We start from the raw sequence: 24,476 nt of genomic DNA, 5'->3' as shown, positions 1-24,476 counted from the left end.
ATGTTTGCCTCTATAATTAAACCCCAAATATGGTGAATGCGTTAGATGGGGTTCTCCCATTGCTGTAAACCAAGCTGAAGCCACTTTAATATAATTGTGATTGGTAGTGTGCCTGGACAGTGTGTGGGCAGTCACCATTGTGTTGTAACATAATAATGTAATTCAAAATAAATATACATATTTTTTTAAATCTGTAACTTTCATTTAAATTATACTTAGTGACCCTGCCATTAAGGTCCTTGGTTCAAGCTTTCAGTTATAGGGTAACAACGCTCTGTTCCTGATCCCAAATGTGTTTCTGTGTTGTGAACAGCATTGGACATCCAATAAAGATGAAAACTGTTCTTTTTAATTCACATTATGCTGACATCTTCCACGATGTGCATCGGTTATTGGAGTGCATGCAGGTAAACAGTAAGTGTATGCAAAGAACTTGCAGGAGGTTAGAAGTTGCATGATGCAAAAAAGGATGAAAAAAGGTGAAAACAAGTGTTTTAAAAATAAATAAATAAATAGCTATCATTTATTAAATTGGAGCTTACATCTACTTCAAAACAACAATTTCCCAAACATTTATTTATAAAGCATTTTAACACAAAATACTACAAATTTATAATCATTTTTCAAAAATACATATGTTCTTATATGCACTCCCTCAGGAATTCCATATAAAACTAATTTCTGTACAGCTGTGTAGACGGTTTTCAGGAGGCTGTCCAATTCCAGAAGGATCGTACACCCCCTGCAAAGTCTAGTCCCTTGCTGCTTTCTTCCAGGAATTCAAATCCAGCAACACAGATGAAAACTCAGTTTGAACTTGCTGATGTGAGCTCAGTGTCAGCAGGTGAGGTGCCAAGAAAAGGAGCAGCTGGTCTGCATTGCAGAAGTATTATGTCGTCCACTGTAGAATGTAAAGACTCTAATAAAGTGTAAATAAAATACCTAAAAAAAAAAAATAGAATGTAATTATATTAACCTCATTTCACCAGATCACACAATGGTATTCATGGGCACATAAATGTACATGCACATACATGTACTCAGTCATATACAATGAGCCTGGTTTTCTAAAGCAAATAAACAAAGCAGGGATAAATTGTTATGGATCGCAAATCTGAATGCCCATATGGATGTTCACAGGGTCACAGTCATCATCTGGGTGATTGTACATCGATGTTTAAAATAATGCTGATTTTGTCATTTCTGTTCCATTAAAGTGCAATACAGAATGTGCATGTCAACACTTTGCTTAAAAATTAATATATAAAAAAAAAACAACAAATGTGTCTGGAAGCACCAATAGTCAATCGTGTCAAAACACAAAATGAATTCTTTGCTATATCGTCATAGAAAAACGGGCAGCGTATGTACATGTATGTATCACTAGAACCTCCATTTTCCTTGTCAAAAATATTTTATTAAATACAATAAGTTAAGTACAATAAATTAAGTACTGTACATTATACTATTCAGAATTATTATATAATATTCATATGAGGTTACAAATAGTGGCCCAGATTCTCAAAGGAGATACGACGGCGTATCTCCAGATACGCCGTCGTATCTTTGAGTCTGAGCGGTCGTATCTATGCGCCTGATTCTTAGAATCAGTTACGCATAGATTTCTATTAGATCCGACCGGCGTAAGTCTCTTACGCCGTCGGATCTTAACTGCATATTTACGCTGGCGGCTAGGGGCGTGTACGCTGATTTACGCCTAGAAATATGTAAATCAGCTAGATCCGCAAATTCACGAACGTACGCCCGGCCGACGCAGTACAGATACGCCGTTTACGTTAGACTTTTCCTGGCATAAAGTTACCCCTGCTATATGAGGCGTACCAATGTTAAGTATGGACGTCGTTCCCACGTCGAATTTTGAATATTTTATGGGGCTAGACGTCATTTACGTTCACGTTGAAACCAATACGTCCTTGCGGCGTACTTTGGAGCAATGCACACTGGGATATTCCACGGACGGCGAATGCGCTGTTCGTGAAAAACGTCAATGACGTTGGGTCACAAGTTGTTTACATAAAACACGCCCCCCTGTTCCAAATTACGCTACGCCGCCGCAACTTACGGAGCAAGTGCTTTGAGAATACAGCACTTGCCCGTCTAAGTTGCGGAGGCGTAACGTAAATAGGATACGTTACGCCCGCACAAAAATACGCCGATCTATGAGAATCTGGCCCATAGTGTTGATTAGGATATAAGCGAGTGTGAAAAGTTAAAGCAATGAATTAACAATTATGTGTTCAACCTAAGGAGATGTCGATATCCAAACAGTAAATCATTCTAATAGCTATGAGTAACTGAGTAAAGATTTCCTGAGCAAACTTGGGTTAATGGATTGCCTTTCAAAAATGATACTATGGGGTAGATTCAGGTAGAATGGCGCTTCTTTGTGTGGGCGTAACGTATTTACGTTACGCCGCCGCAACTTTTACAGGCAAGTGCCGTATTCTTAAAAGAAAGTTGCGGCGGCGTAGCATAAATAGCCCGGCGTAAGCCCGCCTAATTCAAATTATGAAGAGGTGGGCGTGTGTTATTTAAATCAGACTTGACCTGACGTGATTGGCGTTTTTCCCGAACGGCGCATGCGCCGTCCGTGGAATTTCCCAGTGTGCATTGCTCCGCAAGGACGTCCAGCCCCATTCATGGACGACTTACGCAAACGACGTAACTTTTTAAAATTCGACCCAGGAACGACGGCCATACTTAACATAGGATACGCCTCATATAGCAGGGGTAACTTTACGCCGGGAAAAGCCTTACGGAAACGTGGTAAATGTACTGCGTCGGCCGGGCATACGTTCGTGAATTCGCGTATCTAGCTGATTTACATATTCTAGGCGTAAATCAGCGTACACTCCCCTAGAGGCCAGCGTAAATATGCAGTTGAGATCCGACGGCGTAAGAGACTTACGTCAGTCGGATCTTAGTCAAATCTAGGCGTATCTGAGTGGTATGGGGGAGTTCATTTTTAGGTTTAGAGTATAGACTTTTTAGTAGCAGCTTCCTAGCAAACAAGTGGATGTCCTTTATGATTTCAAATGTGTCTAGATGCTTCTGGACAGAACGTGAGGCCCTTAGCCAGTAGGGTGTTTTCACCAGTGGAGAGTTCATAATTGGAAAGATTTATTATATCAAGGCCTGAAGTGGAAATAGGTTCATCATCAGATTTGTTAAGAGGATCTATGTATCCTGCAGTGTGTGAACGGCCTGGGGAAAAATATTCCGTATCGGTGGTCTCTTTAATTGTAGGTCTTAACCCCTCATGGGTGAGTTGAGTGTTTAATTGTTGTGAGGTCTAAAAGACGGAGAACAGTTCAGTTGACTGGGTTGGAGGGTTACTCTGTTGACTGGGTCTATCAGAGTCAACAAGGATATTGGTAGATCCTGATTGTTGAACAATACGTTTCTTGATGGCATTATCAACCTTGTCCGACAGAGATCGTTTTGGCTTTGCGTTTCTGTTTCTGGAGGAATTTTGTGAGGGAGCAGTAGTCGGAACATTCGATGAAGCTTTATAGCCCTTTTTAGGGATAGAGGTGGTACCTCCTTTAACAGAATTGTGTTGGGTAGAGTAGGCCGTTTGCCATTTATAGGCTTTTCCTTCTTGGAAAGACCGTTTGTCTCTCCAGAATTTGTTTTCTTTTTTATGCAGGGTTTCTGCTATTACCACATCGAGTCGTCCCTTGATCTTTAAAGGCTGGAAGAGCCAGAAAGGGTAGGAGTTTAATGTAGATACCATCAATATCCTTTTCAACTTGCCCTGATCTAATCTTATATTCTTCTATAAGAAGCTTCATCATGTTGGCCGTACATAGTTGGAGATTTTGCTCCCATTTTTTGCGGAAATCTGAGTTCACGTTGTCTAGTAGCGGAAAGATCTGGATACGAAGACCATAAGGATTAATGTCTTCTCGTAAGTATTTTTCAAAACTGTCAACGTGCCAGAAAAGAGCCGATTTTTTTTCTACCAGTCTGCCAAGTTGACTGCACAAGGAGGAAAGCTCTGATTGTATGGCCTCCCCCTTGTGGTGACTGGCAGAATAACCCTGGATAAGCTCGTCCCATTCCTTGCCTTGAAACATGATGGGCTGTTGGTATTGAAAATTGCACTAGACAGTGACACTACCCAATCCAATAAAAATTAAAATAAAAAACAATGATATGTGCAAATACAAAATTCAAAGAAAAAAGTACAAAGTACTAATATATTTCCACAGCAATAGGGACATGGAGTATATAAAGATCAAACAAAGATGTAAATGGGGGCTGAAAGGGGGGGTAAGCCACTTTCATGGGTATCTACTACCCTAAATACAATAGTATAAATAGAACATCTTTGATGTATGATCTCAATTTGTTGCCAACACCCCTAGTAGACAAGGAAATGCGAGGAATCCCCCAATGTGGGGCTTTTGAGGCAACATTAGTTGAAGTAGAAAAGGTTTATACAAAATAGTTTTTTTAGTCAAATAGAGAATAACATATATAACATAATGGTTTAAAAATAAAATAGCATGGGAATGCAAGTTGAAAAAAGGTCCACAATATGAGTACAAGGCCCTACGCGTTTCGGGTTTTCCCTTCTTCAGGGCCCGAGGTCTGTGTGGAGTCAAAGTGTGTCTAACAACTTTCTAGAAAAAAACAAACACACATATTGTGGATAATGACGTACAATAAAAATAGATGGCAACATACATATCAAAGTGCAATTTAAAAGCATCATACCACTCAAGACGTTTTCAACTTTGCAAAGCCCTAAAGGGACATCCCAGACATGGCACAGAGAATTCCTCAAGGTGTAAAAATTGTTGGAATGGAAACTGGCATCTTGTATCGCAAAAAAGCAAGACCCTGGGCCAAAACTGTCACAGCGTAAGATTTAGCTGTCCCTGGGATAAAAGGACAGGGTTGCATATAAATTTAGGAAGTACTAAATTTAAAAAGTATATGAAGACACGTAGTTTGGCAAAATAATGCCGTACCCAAAATAGCAAAAAATAAATAACAAAAAGTAACACAGCATACCTATGATTAGAGGGTGAATTATTGTAGTTGGCCAGAGGGGTCAAAAGAGAGCTCAGTTGCTGGAGGTCTGAAAGTAAAATGAATGAAGAAATATATAAGGAGCTAAGTATAAGGGTCAAAAATCGGGCAAAACCAGAAAAAAGGAGATGAGTTGTCCAGAACCAGGTACTTACATAAGATGGTATTGTGCATAGATAACACCTCTGCCATCCGCAATGTCAGACACTGCACAATGGCAGCAGCGTTTAAATAGGGGAATAAGGGGGAGGACCGTGTTAGGTAGGGGGCGTGGTGCACTGACCTAGTCATACACAATAGGTCAGTGCATGTTAAAGGGCGGGGCCCCGATGACGCGATCGCGTCATCTTGTATAGGCTGGGGGCATGAGAAGGGGCGGACATTGCATCCAAGGCTGTCACCGCTGCCCACACGATCGGCGTCGCAAAGTGGAATACGTCCGAACGCCGATCGGAAGAAGTAATCATCAAGTCGCGTCATGTGACCATATAGAGTCACATGACCGCGAGGCCAAACATATGAATGAATGAATGAATGACTTGTATAGCGCAACGCATGCGAACTGAATCGCCTCTGGGCGCTTTTTCCAGACAGTATCTGCTTGGCTGGTGCGGTCATTTTTACCCCGTAGGATCATGACACGCTAGGGACACACAGTCATACACACATATATACATATACAGTATACTGGGCCAATTTGGACGAGATCCAATTTACCTACCAGCATGTCTTTGGAGTGTGGGAGGAAACCGGAGTACCCGGAGGAAACCCACGCAGACACAGGGAGAACATGCAAACTCCAGGCAGATGGTGTCGTGGTCGGGATTTGAACCAGCGAACCTTTTGCTGCTAGGCGAAAGTGCTACTCACTGCACCACTGTGCAGTGAGGACAGGGCATGAAAGCGACTGTCAGCATGGAAGGTTAGATTAAAAAATACCGGCAGCATTGTGACCGGCAATACTGGCAATCTTGTCTAATTTACCACTCAGCAATTACTTGTCGAGGGTGTTTTGGTTTAAATCTCATGTACATTCTGTATATGTAGCAGTATGTGGACCTCGTGTGCCCGTACCGTGGCGCTGTTTCACAATGCTGCCGGTATTTTTTAATCTAACCTTCCATGCTGACAGTCGCTTTCATGCCCTGTCCTTTGTTATCCACATTGTGACGCTCTCCGCGCCATATCGCCCCACCTTCACCATCCCTATTCGACCGTATGGTCACATGTTTGGCCTCACGGTCATGTGACTCTATATGGTCACATGACGCGCTCGGCCCATCATTTGCATGGGGTCATGCCTCATTTGCATGGCTCACGCCCACTTCCACCTACGCCGGCTTACGCCTAGGAAACCCAGCACAGTTTTGGGAGCAAGTGCTCTGTGAATTCCATGCTTGCCTCTCTGCGCTGCGTTGGCGTAGCATACAGGAGATACGCTACGGTGGCATAAATGTGCGCCGCTGTCTGTGAATCCGGGCCAATGTGTTCAGAATTTGTGGATGACCCCGCAAACCATTTATTTTCTGAAAGCACATGATCAGTAGACTAAAAAAAGGTGCTACTGATTTTTTAGACCCCGCAGGGTCTATTACAAAATTTCTACTAAATATAAAAGCTTAACCTGTTCGGGATGCAGAGCATTGCACCCCGAACCCACCCCCTTGTGATAGTAGCGAATTAATATTCGCTATTGTGTTCCGGCTTCTCCTTCTGGCCAATCAGGATGGATTGGGTTGGCAGGGAGGAGAAGCTGAGGAAGCCATGGAAGGGTGAGTATTGGGGGGGTGTCACCATGGAGGGGTGAGTGTGGGCTGACCTAGGGGTCTTACTGTGCATGTGTTTTTTTTTATGCTTTACATTTTACTTTTGTTTTTTCTGTCATTTTTTATGTTTTTTTATGGGGGAGGGGGTCTTTGGTGAGACCCCCATATCTCTTTTTGAGACAGCACTTTACTTGAATGAATGAGGAATCTGTATAGAGATTTCTTATTCATTCAGAAAATGATAGTCTGATACATTGTAACACTCGCGGTTACTATGTATCAGCTGTCAGCGGATATAGGAGCGATCGCTGACTATATCCACTGTACAGCCATGGCCAAAAGTTTTGAGAATGACACAAATACTAATTTTCACAAAGTCTGCTGCCTCAGTTTTTGAGATGGGAAATTGCATATACTCCAGAATGTTATGAAGAGTGATCAGACGAATTGCAATTAATTGCAAAGTTCCTCTTTGCAATGAAAATTAACTTAATCCCATAAAAAAAAATTCCACTGCATTTGTGAAGAAGGCTTCAGGGTGCCCAAGAAAGTCCAGCAAGCACCAGGACCGTCTCCTAAAGAAGATTCAGCTGTGGGATCGGAGTGCCACCAGTGCAGAGCTTGCTCAAGAATGGCATCAGGCAGGTGTGAGCGCATGATAGGCACCCACAGTGAGGCGAAGACTTTTGAAAGATGGCCTGGTGTCATGAAGGGCAGCAAAGAAGCCACTTCTCTCCAAAAAAAAAAAAAATCAGGGACAGATTTATCTTCTACAGAAAATATGATGAATGGACTGAGGACTGGGGCAAAGTCATATTCTCCGATGAAGCCTCTTTCCGATTGTTTGGGGCATCAGGAAAAAGGCTTGCCTGGAGAAGAAAAGGTGAGCGCTACCATCAGTTCTGTGTCATGCCAACAGTAAGGCCTCGTACACACGACCGAACATGTCCGCTGAAACTGGTCCGTCGGACCAGTTTCCGCGGACATGTTCGGTCGTGTGTAGGGCCGACCGGACAGTTTCCCGGCCTACCGGACAGGTTTCCAGCGGACAAAAGTTTCTTAGCATGCTAAGAAACTTGTCCGCTGGAAGCCTGTCCGTCGGACATGTCCGATGGTCAGTACGACTCATCGGACATGTCCGCTGGCCCGAGAAGCTGCGCATGGCGTCAAAGTGATTCGATGCATGCGTGGAAGCATTGAACTTCCGGGTTTGCGGACGTGGCGGCATCAACGTCACCGCCACATCACCACCCTGTCTGTCCGTGGGGATTTCGGTTTGATGGTGTGTACAACCATCAGACCGAAATCTCCGAGCGGACATGTCCGATGAAAACGGTCCACGGACTGTTTTCATCGAACATGTTCGCTCGTCTGTACAAGGCCTAAAGCATCCTGAGACCATTCATGTGTGGGGTTGCTCCTCATCCAAGGGAGTGGGCTCACTCACAATTTTGCCCAAAAACACAGCCATGAATAAAGAATGGTACCAAAACACCCTCCAACAGCAACTTCTTCCAACAATTCAACAGTTTGGTGAAGAACAATGCATTTTCCAGCACGATGGAGCACCGTGCCATAAGGCAAAAGTGATAACTACGGTAAGTGGCTCGGGGACCAAAACTTTGACATTTTGGGTCCATGGCCTGGAAACTTCCCAGATCTTAATCCCATTGAGAACTTGTGGTCAATCCTCAAGAGGCGGGTGGACAAACAAAAACCCACTTATTCTGACAAACTTCAAGAAGTGATTATGAAAGAATGGGTTGCTATCAGTCAGGAATTGGCCCAGAAGTTGATTGAGAGCATGCCCAGTCGAATTGCAGAGGTCCAACACTGCAAATACTGACTCTTTGCATAAATGTCATGTAATCAGACAATTACGTCATCTCTCCTCGCCCGCCCTCACTCTCATCTCTCACTCGAGTCTCATGTGCCTCTGTTTCACGGTTAACCTGCAGCTAGTTTCCCCGCGTGGGAGAGGAGAGGCTGACAGCATTGTACCTGGCTGCAAGTACTCTGCAATGCTGGAGGGGGGCTTGATTTTACATGCAATTAGTGACAAACTGATACTTTTTGAGTGGCAGCCAGGTAACTGTGGCAATTCCCATTCTGCTAGCAGGCAGTGTGGCAAGTGACATCCCCATCTGGTGGCAGGCAGTTGTGGCAAGTGACATTCCCATCTGGTGGCAGGCAGCGTGGCAAGTGACATCCCCATCTGGTAACAGGCAGCGTGGCAAGTGACATTCCCATCTGGTGGAAGGCAGTGTGGTAAGTGACATCCCCATCTGGTGGCAGGCAGCGTGGCAAGTGACATCACCATCTGGTGGCAGGCAGCGTGGCAATTGACATCTCCATCTGGTGGCAGGCAGTGTGGCAATTGACATTCCCATCTGGTGACAAGCAACGGTGGCAAGTGACACGCTCAGGGCTCACACTCATTCTGCTTTATGTTGAGTTTAACTATTTCATTTTATATTACAATGTAATGATATAAATAATGCATTTCAATCATCCTGACACCATAACAACCATGGTGCCGGGATGATTGAAGCACTAACACCAGTCATTGTCTGGGAAAAATCGCTTACCCCCGCGCGTCGCCCCCCCCTTTAATGGGGGGGGCGGCATTGAAGGACCCGGCCTTGGGGCGGCAAAGGGAGTAAATCCGGGCCTGCATGTAATTGTCGATAAAAGCCTTTGAAACGTATGAAGTGCGTGTAAATTGAGATTTTCCTAGCTTGTGACGGAAAATATTAGTTATATGAAGACAGGAGGCGAGTATCTTATGCATTATCTTCCTTTAATAATGACCACAGCAGAAATACAACTTTCAGTGAATTTCAATAATAAAATAACTTTTAGAACAAACTACAAGTCCCAGCAGCCCTCTGGGTATGCCTGCCAATCACGCGGCAGGTCAGGTAGTATATAAGGGACTGCCTTTTTAAACACCTCCTCTTTCTTGGAGCGAAACTGTTAAGGACTTGAAACCGGAACTTCAGATGCAACTAGTCTTCCGACCATCAACGCATCGGACCCGGTGAGTCGAGCAGGTAAACGTCCCAACGGGGAACAACAAAGGAGATCACTCCGGAAACTTCTCAGCCCGTGGCTCGAGTGTTGCGTTCATCAATAACCTGGAACAACATGAGATAAAACCATGATAGGGTTGGGTCGGGTGGGAAGATACTCGCCTCCTGTCTTCATATAACTAATATTTTTCGTCACAAGCTAGGAAAATCTCAATTTATATATCAGACAGGAGGCTCATATCTTATGCAAGTTCAAAGTCATACATGGATATAAATACAGTGATAACAATGACAATCTAGTTAATAATAGAATCACAGAACTGACTCCTCCGGTCTAAAGTAAAATTGGCGGAAGGTGGTCTCGGAAGACCAGTCTGCCGCCATCAGAAGATCCGAGAGCGAACCTCCAGAGAGGGCTACCTTGGTAGCCATAGCACCCCTGGAAGAGTGGGCACCGAACAGGGAAACGTCGATCCCAGCCATGTCCATGGTGAATCTCACCCACCGGGCCAGTGTAGACGAGGAAACCGGAAGGTGTGGGTGGACGTAGGAAATGAGGAGTTGGGAAAAACACGGAGACCGCAGCGAAGTTGTTTGTAACTCATAAGCCTGCAAACAGCGAACCACACATAAGCGTGGGTGTGATGGAAAAAATGGATAGAAGACCGATGGTATTCCCGTTTTTGTTCTACGTACCACCGAGAACTGAACGCCCTGAGGCGAGAATTGGCGTCTAGATATGTCTAAGGCTCTGACATCGGATACGCGTTTGATGGAGATTAGGCATAAGAGAACCGTAAGTTTGAAGGACAGTAGTTTTAGCGGGAGAGCGTCATTGTCGTCCCATATTGAAAACATGTTCAATACCGTAGCCACGTCCCAAGTGCTCTGATATCTGGGACGTGGCGGGCGTTGGAACCTAACGCCTCACAAAAGGCGGCACACTAAGGGATGTCTACCCACTGGAAGGGAATCAACTGGAGAATGATAAGCCGAAATCGCTGAGCGATACACGTTAATGGAGCTATATGATCTCCCGGATGCAAAAGAGTCTGCCAGGTAGTTGGCTACCATTGCTACAGGTGCGTGAACGGGATCAATTTGCCGTTGATCACACCAACGCACCCAGGTTCCCCCGGCTGATCGGTATGCCGATCTAGTCCCGGGGGCCCAGGCCAGGGCGAGGAGGTCCCTAGCTGTACGTGAAAGGTCGCTATTCGCGTCCGGCACCGCGAGACCAGCCATGCGAGGAGATGAAGGTTGTGATCCACAACCAGAGGATGGGGTTCCCCTGCTGGATTGGATAGGAGGTGGGAAACACGAGGAAGCAGCCTGGGAAGGTCGACAGTCATTCCCAGGAGAAGTGGAGACCACGGTTGTGTTGGCCACCAGGGAGTGATCAGCACGACCGAGGCCCCTAGGTTTGCAACGTGTAAGAGGACCCTGAGGATCATTGAGAAGGGTGGAAACGCATAGTGTGTCCCTTGTGGCCAGGTCTGGCGAAGGGCGTCTAACGCCTGGGCTTCGGGATCCGGCCTCCAGCTGTAGAAGCGTGGGAGTTGACGGTTGAGGCGGGAGGCGAACAGGTCCATGGCAAAGGGACCCCACAACCGAACCAGGGAGAGGAATACCAAACGGTCCAATCGCTGGAATCGGTGAGGTATCGGGAGTTCCAATCCGCAATCAAGTTTGCGGTGCCTGGAATGTATTCCGCCAAGGGAACGATGTTGCGTTCCAGACAGAAGTGCCAAAACTCCTTTGCTAGGTTCGCCAGGGCTCTGGATCTGGAGCCTCCTAGGCGGTTGACATATTGGACTGCGGTCACATTGTCCATGCGTAGTAATACACAGCAATTGGATACGTTCGGAAGAAGACTCCTGAGGGTGAAAAAGGCCGCCATGAGTTCTAATGCATTGATGTGTAGCAGAGACTCCTCTGCGGACCAGGTCCCTCCTGTGGTGGAGGGTCCGCAGCGAGCACCCCAGCTGTGTCGGCTCGCATCCGATTCTATAATGTAATCCGGATTGGAGCTGAAGATGGTCTTCCCGTTCCAATCGATGGCATGACTTAACCACCAGCGCAACTCCACTACGGCTTCCGCATCCAGAGGTACCTCGTCTGCGTAGCGAAGACCCTGGCGTAGATGGAGCGCCTTGAGCCTCTGAAGGGCCTGATAATGGAGGGGTGCCGGAAAAATGGCCTGTATTGAGGCCGATAAAAGTCCTACCAACCGTGCCAAACCGCACAAGGACACCCACCGTTTGGATAATACGGATCGAATCTCCTTGCGGATAGTAGCCAGTTTGGCTTTGGGTAAACGAAGTACAGAGCGCTTGGTGTCCACTAAGAATCCCAAAAATTCCATCTCTTGAGATGGGACCAGGATGGATTTCTCGTGGTTTATGACGAACCCTAGCTCCTGAAGCAAGTTGACGGTCCAGGAGGCATGTACTTTCGCCTGGTGGTTGGATCGGGCCATAATGAGTAGGTCGTCCAGGTAGATAATTAATCGTACGCCTCTGCTCCGTAAGGCCGCCACCACTGGCTTCAGCAACTTGGTGAAGCACCATGGGGTGGAGGAGAGCCCGAAGGGGAGGCAAGTGAATTGCCACATCTTGCCTCTCCAAAGGAAGCGTAGAAGGTGTTGGGAGGAAGGATGAATGGGGACTGTGAGGTAGGCGTCCTTCAAGTCCACCTTTACCAACCAGTCCCCGGGACGCAAGAGATCTCTCAGATAGTGGATCCCCTCCATCTTGAAGTGTCGGTAGACGACGTGCTGATTGAGGGTTCTTAGATTTATAACGGGGCGGAATCCGCCGTCCTTTTTCCTGACCAGAAAGAGGTTGCTGAGAAACCCTGGAGAGAGAGGGTCCACCTCTACCATGGCCCGTTTGGTGAGAAGAGCTTGAAGCTCCTGGTCTATAAGCCTCGAGTTTTGGTTTGAGAACCGGATGGGTTGAGGTACCACATTCATTTCTGGCAAGGAATACAGTTCTATCTGATATCCCGTCACTGTGTTGAGTATCCAGGTGTCTGCCGTAATCGCAGACCAGGCGTGGATAAAATGTCTCAATCTTCCCCCCAAGAGAGTGTGAAAAGAATTCGGGTGTATGGCACTCACCGGTAGTAGGTCTTGAGCGGGGATAGCCTCTCCCTCCGCGTCCTCTCCAAGGACGTCCGCGTGGTGGGAAGAAAGGTGCTGGTTGTGCCACCGGGATTGGATATGACTGTGGAGCCTGGCTGTACTGAGCGGGAGCTCTATAGTATTGCCTGTTTGCGGAATAGCGACCGGCAGAACGGCCCCTGTTTCTGCCGGCCCTAGGAAAAATTTTGGAGGTCCCTGATTTTTTCAGTGACGACTGGGCTTTGTCCAGACTTGTGTACAGTCCGACCATCTTATTAATGTCTTTAATAAGAGAGTCGCCAAAGAGCATGCCTTCAGCTGACAGGCCAGGCTCTGAGTCTGCGAGATGTGATAATTGAGGATCCAGTCTCATTAGGATGGAGCGGCGACGCTCCGTGGAGCAGATGGTATTAGCGCAGCCCAACAGACAAACCGTTCTCTGGGCCCAGCCTCTGAGTTGGTCTAAGTCCACGGGTTATCCGTGGAGGAAGCCTGCTCGGCGATATTTAAAATCTTGGTGACAGAGCCAAACAGGTCGAGGATTCGATCTTGAATGGAACGAAAGGATCGTTCCATACCCTTTTTTGAGTATTTGCCCTGCTTGGTAAGGTACCTGAGAAGTACCGGGTCCACCTCTGGGGTGAGTACCGCCTTCTTCGGGATACAGGGTCGAGGACACTCTGCCCTCAATTTATTGCGGTTATTTTTGTCCACGGACCTGCGGGCCCAGTATTGGATATATTGGGCAACCTCCGGGAGGGGGGCCCATTCTCCAGAGCGGGGGTGAGAAATCCCCTCTGGGTCGAAGAAGGGTTCTCCCCTTGCATCTAAAATTGTTTCGCCCTGGGTTACAGGGGTGGCGTCGTCAGGGGGCGCCATATGCCCACTACCCACATAATCACCATCATCATCAGACTCGTAGGCATCTGCCGCCTCAGATTCCGCAGACGAATCAGACGTGTCCACAAAGGAATCTGGTTTGGACCGCCTAGCGGACCTTTGCCCCTGCGTTTGCTGCTCCCCGAGGCTCAGGGGTCGTTGAGAGTCTGGAAGGGTAGTGGGTCGGCAGACCGGGTTGGGTGCTGCCTGGGGCACATTATTTACTTCCCCTGCCGGGGAGTCGTATGTTGTGGGAACGTTTTTGCGCTTATGCGTCGCCTTGCCCTTTTTTGTGGGCGGTTCACCACAGCCTGGGGGCCCAGGCATAACAGGAGCAGCCAGATGCGTTACAGAGGCAGAAGCCATGGCTGCTTGTACTGAGTGGTTAATTAAATCCTGGATCTGGGCAGCAGTCAGGAAAATGGGGTTATGAAGGGTGTGGTCTTCCCCAGCTGGGGTGATAGGGGAGTCGGTATACTCCTCATCAGCCATAGTGAATACAAACGCTGAGAGAGTACAGTATTGCTAATGATATTTAGGAAATTGTCAGCTCTGACACAAATCCCCACACTAAGCACCCAGCAAGGGTTAAGGGTAACCAGTAAGTTTTAAATTAGGGAATTGTCAGCTCTGACACAAATCCCCGCATTAAGCACCTAGCAGGTTTAAGGGTAACCAGTTTGAATGGAAAGAAATTTCCTGTTAATTATTTCCTGATAACTAAGGGACACTCAAGGGGGGCTCCTACCCGTACAGCCGACTCACTCCACACTGGAGCAGTGGCGAAAGGTAGGGATGACCTCGCTCAGGAGAGCGTAATCTCGTGAGATTACGTCTCCTGAGTAGTGATAGGACGGCGCGGAGGTCCGCCGCCCCCCGCAGCGCGCAATGTAATGATTGGAGGAGTGCGGGGATGAAACGGCCCGCCCCCTCAGAGACGAGACGCTCTGAGGGGAAGAGCGTGGTGTGTGAGAAACTGACAGGAAGGCGCCAAGGGGAGTAAAATGGCGCCGACCTGTAACGAGGATTATCCACCTCAGGGAGGAGGAGAAGGACAGCAGAGTGAATTTGCGGCCGAGCGCCGCAAGGGGATTAGCACTTAAAGATACAGATACATATCAATAAAATATTAACAATAAATATTAATAATAAATATTAATATCAAGATTATATTCAGAATAAAAATTCATATGCATACGATTTATAATGGGAAATGTAGCGGGAGATAAGTCCCAGCCAAGCAAATCCCAGTGACATACAATAAAATTCAAAGTAAAATTTGAGAATAATATACTCATCTGAATTTCTTGCTGTGAGCAGAAAGAAAGAGGAGGTGTTTAAAGAGGCAGTCCCTTATATACTACCTGACCTGCCGCGTGATTGGCAGGCATACCCAGAGGGCTGCTGGGACTTGTAGTTTGTTCTAAAAGTTCTTTTATTATTGAAATTCACTGAAAGTTGTATTTCTGCTGTGGGCATTATTAAAGGAAGATAATGCATAAGATATGAGCCTCCTGTCTGATATATAATTATATTTCACTACATCACAGAAACAACTAAAACAAAGATCTAAAAGCAGTTTAGCAGCAAACTTTGTGAAAACGAATATTTGTGTCATTCTCAAAACTTTTGGCCACAACTGTACTCCATGGATTTACTGTGCTACAGGGGGAGCTTAGTAAACAAATGTTTACTAAGCCATCTAAAGCCCCTACTTCACCCGCACCTCTCCACAGCCTGGCAGATCACGGAGATCAGTGCAGGAGCAGGGAGAAGCTGCAAGCAATTCTGATATAAGCTTATAGTCATTGAAGTGACCATAAGTTTATAAGAGAGGGAGAAATAAGGTCCGTGCGCCGTACGGACTTGGCCACCTGCAGGCACTTATGTAGGTCCTTACGGCCTACGGCCTTGGCAGTGAAGGAGTTAAAGTGTATGTAAACCCTATCAATGAACTACCCTTATTTGCTCATTTTAATTCTGCTAAATATACCACTGAAATGTTTTTTTTCCATTGAATATCTATTTGATAAATGCAAAACATATCTGTTTATTTTGCCATAAATCTTGTGAGCTAATAACTTTCTGTGTGCAAGGAGGGGTTGTGGAGGGTTTTACAGCGCATGCTGAGGCCTTATATACAACGTTGGTCTCAGCCAAAACCCTAGAGGGCTCAGTTTAGTAAACCATATTACAAGTACACTATATTAAACTGGTAGATATTTGCATGGCTATTTCTTATTAGGCTCTACTGTGCATTCTTTTGTGTAATGTATTTGTATATGGTTTTGTAAACTGGTTGCTGTCCATGGTACTGAACAGTGTTCCTGACTTTGAAAGTGAACCCATACTTAAAGGAGTTCTCTGACCTAAAACTTTTAACCCCCGCTGTGCCCGGGCTGTAAAAAAATAGAAAATAAACTGTCACTTACCTGCCTACGATCCCCCGTTGTTCCGATATCGCCGTCCCGTTCTCCGGTCCCGGGCCCCTTCCGCTTCCTGTGTGTCGGTGACTCATAGTGCGCTCAGCCTATCAGCGGCCGCAGCAATGTCCCGTCGCGGCCGCTGATAGGCTGAGCGCACTATGAGTCACCGACACACAGGAAGCGGAAGAGACCGGGACCGGAGAACGGGACGGCGATATCGGAACAACGGGGGATCGTAGGCAGGTAAGTGAAAGTTTATTTTCTATTTTTTTACAGCCCGGGCACAGCGGGGGTTAAAAGTTTTAGGTCAGAGAACTCCTTTAAAGGATTTTTTTTTTTAGCTAAATAGCTTCCTTTACCTTACTGCAGTCCTGGTTTCATGTCCTCATTGCTCGTTTTTGCTCTGATGTTGCTGTAATTCTGCTCTGTTCTGGACACTTCCTGGTTGTCTGGCTCCTTATGAAAAAAATCATGGGAGATTTTAGTTTCGTTTTCCTAGCCATGACTCTCTATGGCACTGTCCAGCACAGAGGCGTGAAATAACATGCAAAGACTAAACTAGTTTCAGTTTCGTTTTTGCATCTAGAGGCACATTATATGATTGATTTGTATCTATTTTTAATCGTTTTTAAAAGGAATCAGTTAACTATTATGTCTCTATGCCCTGTAAACAGTCATTTCAGCAAAAAAAATATGTTTTCCTTTAGTGATCCTTTAAAGTGGCGCTAAAGGTTCAAATATTTTTAAAACAACAAACATGTCATAATTACCTCCACTATGCAGCTCATTTTGCACAGAGTGGCCCCGATCGTCATGTTCTGGGGTCCCTCAGCGGCTGTCTTGGCTCCTCCCCACTTCTGATTACCCTTTCTGGGAAGCGCTCTCCCATGGGGGTTACCTTGCGGGCGCACTCCTGAGTCCTGTATTCGGCATCCATAGCCGCCAACTACAGGACTCGGCCCCGTCCCCCGGCCCTCGCGCCATTGGAGTTGATTGACAGCAGCGCGAGCCAACGGCTGCGCTGCTATCAATCTATCCAATGAAGAGCCGTGAAGAACAAGCAAAGGAAGAGCATGTTCAAGACGCAAGACTTTACAGGGCTCAGGTAAGTAAAAGGTTGGGGGGGGGCTGGGGGGCCAGTGATCAAAAGATGTTTTTCACCTTAATGCATAGGATGCATTAAGGTGAAAAAACATGAACCTTTACAACCCCTTTAAGCATATGCCAAGGCAAAATGAACAAACAACTTGTATGTGTAAATATATATATACTGTATAGGAAATATATATATATATATGTGTGTATATATATATATAAATATATATATATATATATATATATACACATATGAGAATTGTTTACTTTTATGTAACAACTTTCTGAAACTATGACAAGAAATACAAATTATTTTTGTGGCCCGGCATCGTATCTATCTATAACTGGTACAGAAATGATATTTCTCATAATAAATCACCCTCTTCAAACACATTTGTCATCTTTCTGATCCATTCTTAATAACCTGGTGCAAAAATCAATAGTGTGCAGGACTCCATGGCTTTCAAACAGGAATCCTCTCTTAAAACGACTGCAATGAGCTGACAGGCTGATTTCTGATTGTTTTTTAAGTGTTTAGGCACTAGGGTTCTTTTAGTCATGTCCATAAAGTGCACCTGTGCCCAAACTATATGCGGTACATTAATGGGTGTATATTAACACGCATTGCAATACTGCATTCATTTTATTTTTTAAAGGGCACTTTTATTAATGTTTATAATATATGCAACAAAAAAGGCACTGGTATACGGGAATTTGTACATCTGACAAAATTAAATACTGCAATACACAGTACAATACAATAAAGATCTATATAAATCTGATGCCATGTAAACATTTCAGTAATAGAGTAAAGTGCCCAAAATTTACAACAAAACAAAGAAAAGCTGTTGACAATCATGCCCAAAGTGCATGTCTGAGGCCCCGTACACACGACCGAACATGTCCGATGAAAACGGTCCGCGGTCTCCTCGTGTGTACAAGGCCAATGTTCATGAGAAATCAGTGAGCAGGCAGAAGTGCAAAGGTACAGACTCTGAGAAATGCAATGGAGCAAAGAGTAATACAGAGTTATACAGCTCATAACCTGAAGATTAACATATCATACACGTATGTAACAAATATGTATAGACGCAGCTGCTGGCTTTTAATAAATGGAGACTTACCTGTCCTGATGTCCCTCGATGTCGGCACCGCAGCTGATGTTTTTCATCAGCTGTCGGGTGCCGCCATTGCGGGTAAGGGAACCCAGCAGTGAAGCCTTTTGGTTTCACGCTGGGAACCCTACTGCGCATGCGCGAGCCCCGCAGTGATGTCACAGCTGCGTCTCGGCCACGGCCGGACTCCCGGAAGTGGGAAAGGATACCTGTCTTTGACAGGTATCCTGTCCCCCTCCCCCCGAAAGGTGCCAATTGTGGCACAGGAGGGGGGAGGAATAAGATGAGCGGAAGTTCCACGTTAGGGTGGAGCTCCGCTTTAAGGGTGGAAGTTATCCATGAAACGTGTCAAGCTATATAGATGCTATTATTATGATCTCAAGAGTGTCCCCAACATTTTTATTGATCATGTTTTACTGGTCAGTACCAAATCAAGTATGGTTTTGTAGTACAGTATATTGTACAGTATGAACATGGATCCTAGAGTCTGGTGTGTTTATAATATCAACATCATGAATCAACATGCCATTATGCTAATATGTTATGCCATACTATTTTTTCACAACGTTTTAAACAATGTAGTTTTTCGGGTTGTAAAAAATGATCGTGTGTGGGCTTTAACGACGTGAAAAACCTGTGCATGCTCAGAAGCAAGTTATGAGACGGGAGCGCTCGTTCTGGTAAAACTACCGCGTGTAATGGAGTAAGCACATTCATCACGCTGTAACAGACAGAAAAGCGCGAATCATCTTTTACCAACACAAAATCAGCAAAAGCAGCCCCAAGTGTGGCATCATCCGCATGGAACTTCCCCTTTATAGTGCCGTCGTGCGTGTTGTACGTCACCGCGCTTTGCTAGAGCATTTTCTTTTTCATGATCGTGTGTAGGCAATGCCGTTTTAATGGTGAAGTTGAAAAAAACATTGGCCCAGATTCTCAAAGGACTTACGACGGCGCAGCGCCATGTACGCCGTCGTAAGTCCTAATCTGACCCGTCGTATCTATGCGTCTGATTCTTAGAATCAGTTACGCATAGATATCCATTAGATCCGACAGGCGTAAGTCTCTTACGCCGTCGGATCTAAACTGCATTTTTTTTTTACCGCTAGGTGGCGCTTCCGTCGAATTTCGCGTTGAGTATGCAAATTAGCTAGATACGCGAATTCCCGCCCGGCCGACGCAGTAAAGTAACGACGTTTACGTTAGGCTTTTCCCGGCATAAAGTTGTCCCTGATATATGAGGCGCAGCCAATGTTAAGTATGGCCATCGTTCCCGCGTTGAAATTTGAAAAAGTTACGTCGTTTGCGTAAGTCGTCCGTGAATGGGGCTGGACGTCATTTACGTTCACGTCAAAGCCAATGACGTCCTTGCGGCGTACTTTGGAGCAATGTACACTGGGAAATTCCACGGACGGCGCATGCGCCGTTCTGCAAAAACGTCAATCACGTCGGGTCACAGTAGTTTTGCATAAAACACGCCCCCCTGATCCAAATTTGAATTAGGCGGGCTTACACCGGCCGATTTACGCTACCCCGCCGCAACTTACGGAGCAAGTGAATACAGCACTTGCCCGTGTAAGTTACGGAGGCGTAACGTAAATCAGATACGTTACGCCCGCACAATTTTACGCGGCTCTACGTGAATCCGGGCCATTGTTTTTTTCTAGAGCCTGAAAAACGTTTTAAAATGATCGTGTGTACGCGGCATCACACTAGTGCTGTAACATAATCATGCGTTTGTCAGGCCACTTTTGCAGCACATTTTTTTATACACATGTGTTTTCATGCTTCATGTGTTCTTTTGTAGGAGAACAGTACTGGTTATAAAGCATACAATCCTGCCATAAACGCAACAAAGTTTTATTGATCAAGCGTTTGGACTCTATGGGGACAAAAATGCACCGTGATGCACCTAAAGAAGCACCTACCCTACACCTTTTAAAAAAAAAATCACACTGCACCATAAAGAATAATGTGATTTCTATTGTCATGCATTGCAGTGACATGGCATGGGTGAAATCACACTGGTCTGAACAGGGCCCTAAAGAGCTTTAAGGCTGCATTCACACCTAGGCGTAGGCAATAGCGGCGTTTTCCGGCGTTTAGTCGCGCATATTCATGCTAATATGCGCGTTTGCATACAGCAATGTCCGACGTTTTTGTACTTTGACGGGTTTTTTTTAGCCAATAGGAAAAACTATCATCTTTTCATCACTTGTTGCTATGTTGGTAGATTTTTTTAAGTTCTATTGACGAAACGCCCGTAGCAAACACCCGTTGTCGCGCAAGTCGCTTGAATTGAGCGTTTCCATTACTTTCTATGGGAAATGGAAACGCTCAAATACGCGCATATCGTGCGATATGCGCGACAAAAAAGGGTCCGGAACTTTTATTGACTACATGCGATGCGCGTCAGGCGCATCGGCGTTCAGATGTGAACCATGCCCATAGCCTTACATGTATTTTGGTCCCTCTGGCGTTTGTGCACGTCGCGCTACAGGCGACAAAACGCCAAGGTGTGAATGGGCTCTTAGTTTCTGTTCATAATATGTAGGGATAGGCCAAACACCCGCCCGGTTTGGTTCGCAGCAGAACATGTGAACAGGCAAAAAATTTATTCGAACACGCGAACACTGTTAAAGTCTATGGGACACGAATGTGAAAAATCAAAAGTTTAAAAAACTGACGTTTTTTCGGGAGCAGTGATTTTAATAATGCTTAAACTGAAACAATAAAAGTTAAATATTCCTTTAAATTTCATACCTGGTGGGGGGGGGTGTCTATAGTATGCCTGTAAAGTGGCGCATTTTCCCCCGTGTTTAGAACAGTCCCTGCACAAAAATACATTTCTAAAGGAAAAAAAGTCATTTAAAACTACTTGCGGCTATAATGAATTGTCAGGTCCCAGCAATACAGATAAAAGTCATTGAAAAAAATGACATGGGTTCCACCCCCAGCCCTAGGCCCTTTGGGTCTGGTATGAATATTATTGGGAAATTCCATACCAGGCCCTTGAGGTCTGGTATGGATATTAAGGGAAACCCTGTGTCAAATTAAAAAAAATTGTGTAGGGTCCCCCTCAAAATCCATACCAGACCCTTCATGTCTGGTATGGATTTTAAGGGGAACCCTGCGCCAAAATAAAAAAAATGGCGTGGGTTCCCCCCAAAAATCCATACCAGACCCTTATCCGAGCATGCAACCTGGCAGGCTGCATGAAAAGAGGTTGACAAGAGCACCCCCCTCCTGAACCGTACCAGGCTACATGCCCTCAACATGGGGAGGATGCTTTGGACCCCAAAGTACCATGTCCCCATGTTGATGGGGACAAGGGCCTCTTCCCCACAACCCTTGCCTGGTGGTTGTAGGGGTCTTCGGAAGGGGGGCTTATCAGAATCTGGAATGTGCAGGGACTGTTCTAAATTCGGGCGAAATGCGCCACTTTAAGGGCATACTATAGACACCCCCCCAGTTACGAAATTTAAAGGAATATTTCACTTTTATTGTTTCACTTTAAGCATTATTAAAATCACTGCTGCTGAAAAAAACAGACTTTTTAAAAAAAAAAAATTGCATTTTTCCCCGGGGAACACTTTTTTATGACAATACCATGCATATAAACCTTTAAAATTAGCACTTTTGATTTCTCCCATAGACTTTTTACAGGGTGTTCCACAGCTTTTGAATTTGCCGCGAACACCGCAAATTGTTCGCTATTTGGCGAACAGGCGAACACCCGATGTTCGAGACAAACTTTGGGCTCATCCCTAATAATATGTAGATAAAAGTAATAATACAGTTCTTAATACTTTAATGTGCGTCTGGGCACAGGCTCATATTAAAGTGGAGTTCCACCCAGAAATAGAACTTCCACGGATCAGACTCCTCCCCTGCACACAGATCCCAAAAGACAGCAGGGGCCATTTAGAAAGTGCAGCACAACTCCCGCATGTGCAGTAGGAAACAGAATGTGAAGCCGCAAGGCTTCACTTCCTGTTTCCCTTAGAAAGGAGCCGAGGGACGGGTCAGCTTCGGGTGCTGACATTGCTGGCTCCCTGGACAGGTAAGTGTCCTAATATTAAAAGTCAGCAGCTGCAGTATTTGTAGCTGCTGACTTTAAATTTTTTTCTCCCAGGCAGAACTCTGAGGTTCTTATATTTCATTGTATCCATTCTGCTTGTTGGACAGCTTTAGGAATCATAGCATAAAAGGAGGTTAGTGTGGTTTACTAAAATTAAAAGTGACAATAACTCAATAAATTATTACACTAAACTAGCATACAACATCTGTGCAGGTATTGCAGAACTTGATGTTACATGAAACCATCATCTGCTCTGCAATATAATTAATACATAATTCTCAGTTAGAATCTTGTTTGGGTTCCAATGCCCCTGGGATATTTTGTTTCTCTCTCGATTAGCTTATGAATCGTCTAATAGCTTTATTTAGCTAGAGTATGTAAATGTCCCTGTGTGTCCTCCTCACCAGACTGTAATCTTTTTATTTCCAAATTTTATTGTGTCTCATGTATATACAGTACATGTTAGAGATAGAATGGAGTATCGTAATACCTATTTCAGATTAACAGTGTTAAATCCAGAATCTCCTTTATAACATCACACTTTTGCAGACTGTTTTAAACTTCTATGTTTTTCTTTTTTTTTCAAAATGTAACCTCCCATGTCACTCACCTAATGCTGCAATGTATGTGCCAGCTTTCGATGATCTTATGATCAAGGTTTCATTGCCTGGTCTGCTATTGCACCATACCCACACTAGAATCTGATTCTCTGTTTCTAGCTATGGCCATGTGCTGTGCATATGCAGCCTTCTGTGTTAATTTTGGCAACGAAAAAAAAATTTGGTCCAAATTTTTATCAGCGTCCAAAAAAAAAAGTACACCATATTTTCGTTCACTGATGAAAACTATGACGAAAATCAATTATGTTTTTTTTGATAACGAATGAAAACTAAATGAAATTGTGAGGCAGGGACGTTTACCCTCATGAACTCCCACCCACTGCCCGGAGCACTGGAAACCACCGGCACGGCTGGAACTTGGGACGCCGCAGAACCCAGTTCTCCATTCTCCATCCAGAGGGAATTCACTGCATGGTCTCTTTTACATGCCATTTACTTGGTCTTATCCTGTAAGTGAAATATCTAACAAATGTTCCTTTTTGCTTTACATACTGCACTTAGATTGGCATTTATTCTCTCCCATACTCTTTATTATGATGACTGGCTGCCTATTCACTAATAGGGATGAGCCGAACACCCCCCGGTTCGGTTCGCATCAGAACCTTCGAATGCGAACTTTAGAACCCCATTAAAGTCTATGGGGCTTGAACGTTCAAAATCAAAAGTGCTACTTTAAAGGCTAATATGCAAGTTATTGTCCTAAAAAGGGTTTGGGGACCTGGGTCCTGCCCAAGGGGACATGTGTCAATGCAAAGAAAAGTTTTAAAAATGGCAGTTCTTTCGGGAGCATTGATTTTAATGATGCTTAAAGTGACAAAAAGTGAAATATTCATTTAAATATCATACCTGCTGGGTGTCTATAGTATGCCTGTGAAGTGGCAAGTGTTTCCCGTGTTTAGAACTGTCCCTGCACAAAATGACATTTCTATAGGAAAAAAAGCAATTTAAAACTGCTTGCGGCTTTAATGTAATGTCTGGTCCCGGCAATATGAATGAAAATCATTGAGAAAAATGACATGGGTTCCCCCCCCAGGCCATTACCAGCCCCTTTGGGTCTTGTATGGTTTTTTGCTGTCTGTGCACCTGTTCAGAAGATTTCACCTCACTTTCTGTCCCAATGACAAATGTTTTTTTGAAAATATGGGGTTTTTAGTGAAACAAGGATTGGTGATAAAGCATCAGTGGAGAGGAGACACCTCTTACAGGAGAGAATTTCCCTTTCTAGGGGTAGATTTCCTTTCACTTCCTGCTGTCTTCTTCCGTTTGCAAGTAGGAGT

The sequence above is a fragment of the Rana temporaria genome, chromosome 9 (assembly GCF_905171775.1).
Source record: "Rana temporaria chromosome 9, aRanTem1.1, whole genome shotgun sequence".
NCBI classification, from domain to species: domain Eukaryota; kingdom Metazoa; phylum Chordata; class Amphibia; order Anura; family Ranidae; genus Rana; species Rana temporaria.
This window is presented reverse-complemented; position numbering follows the sequence as displayed.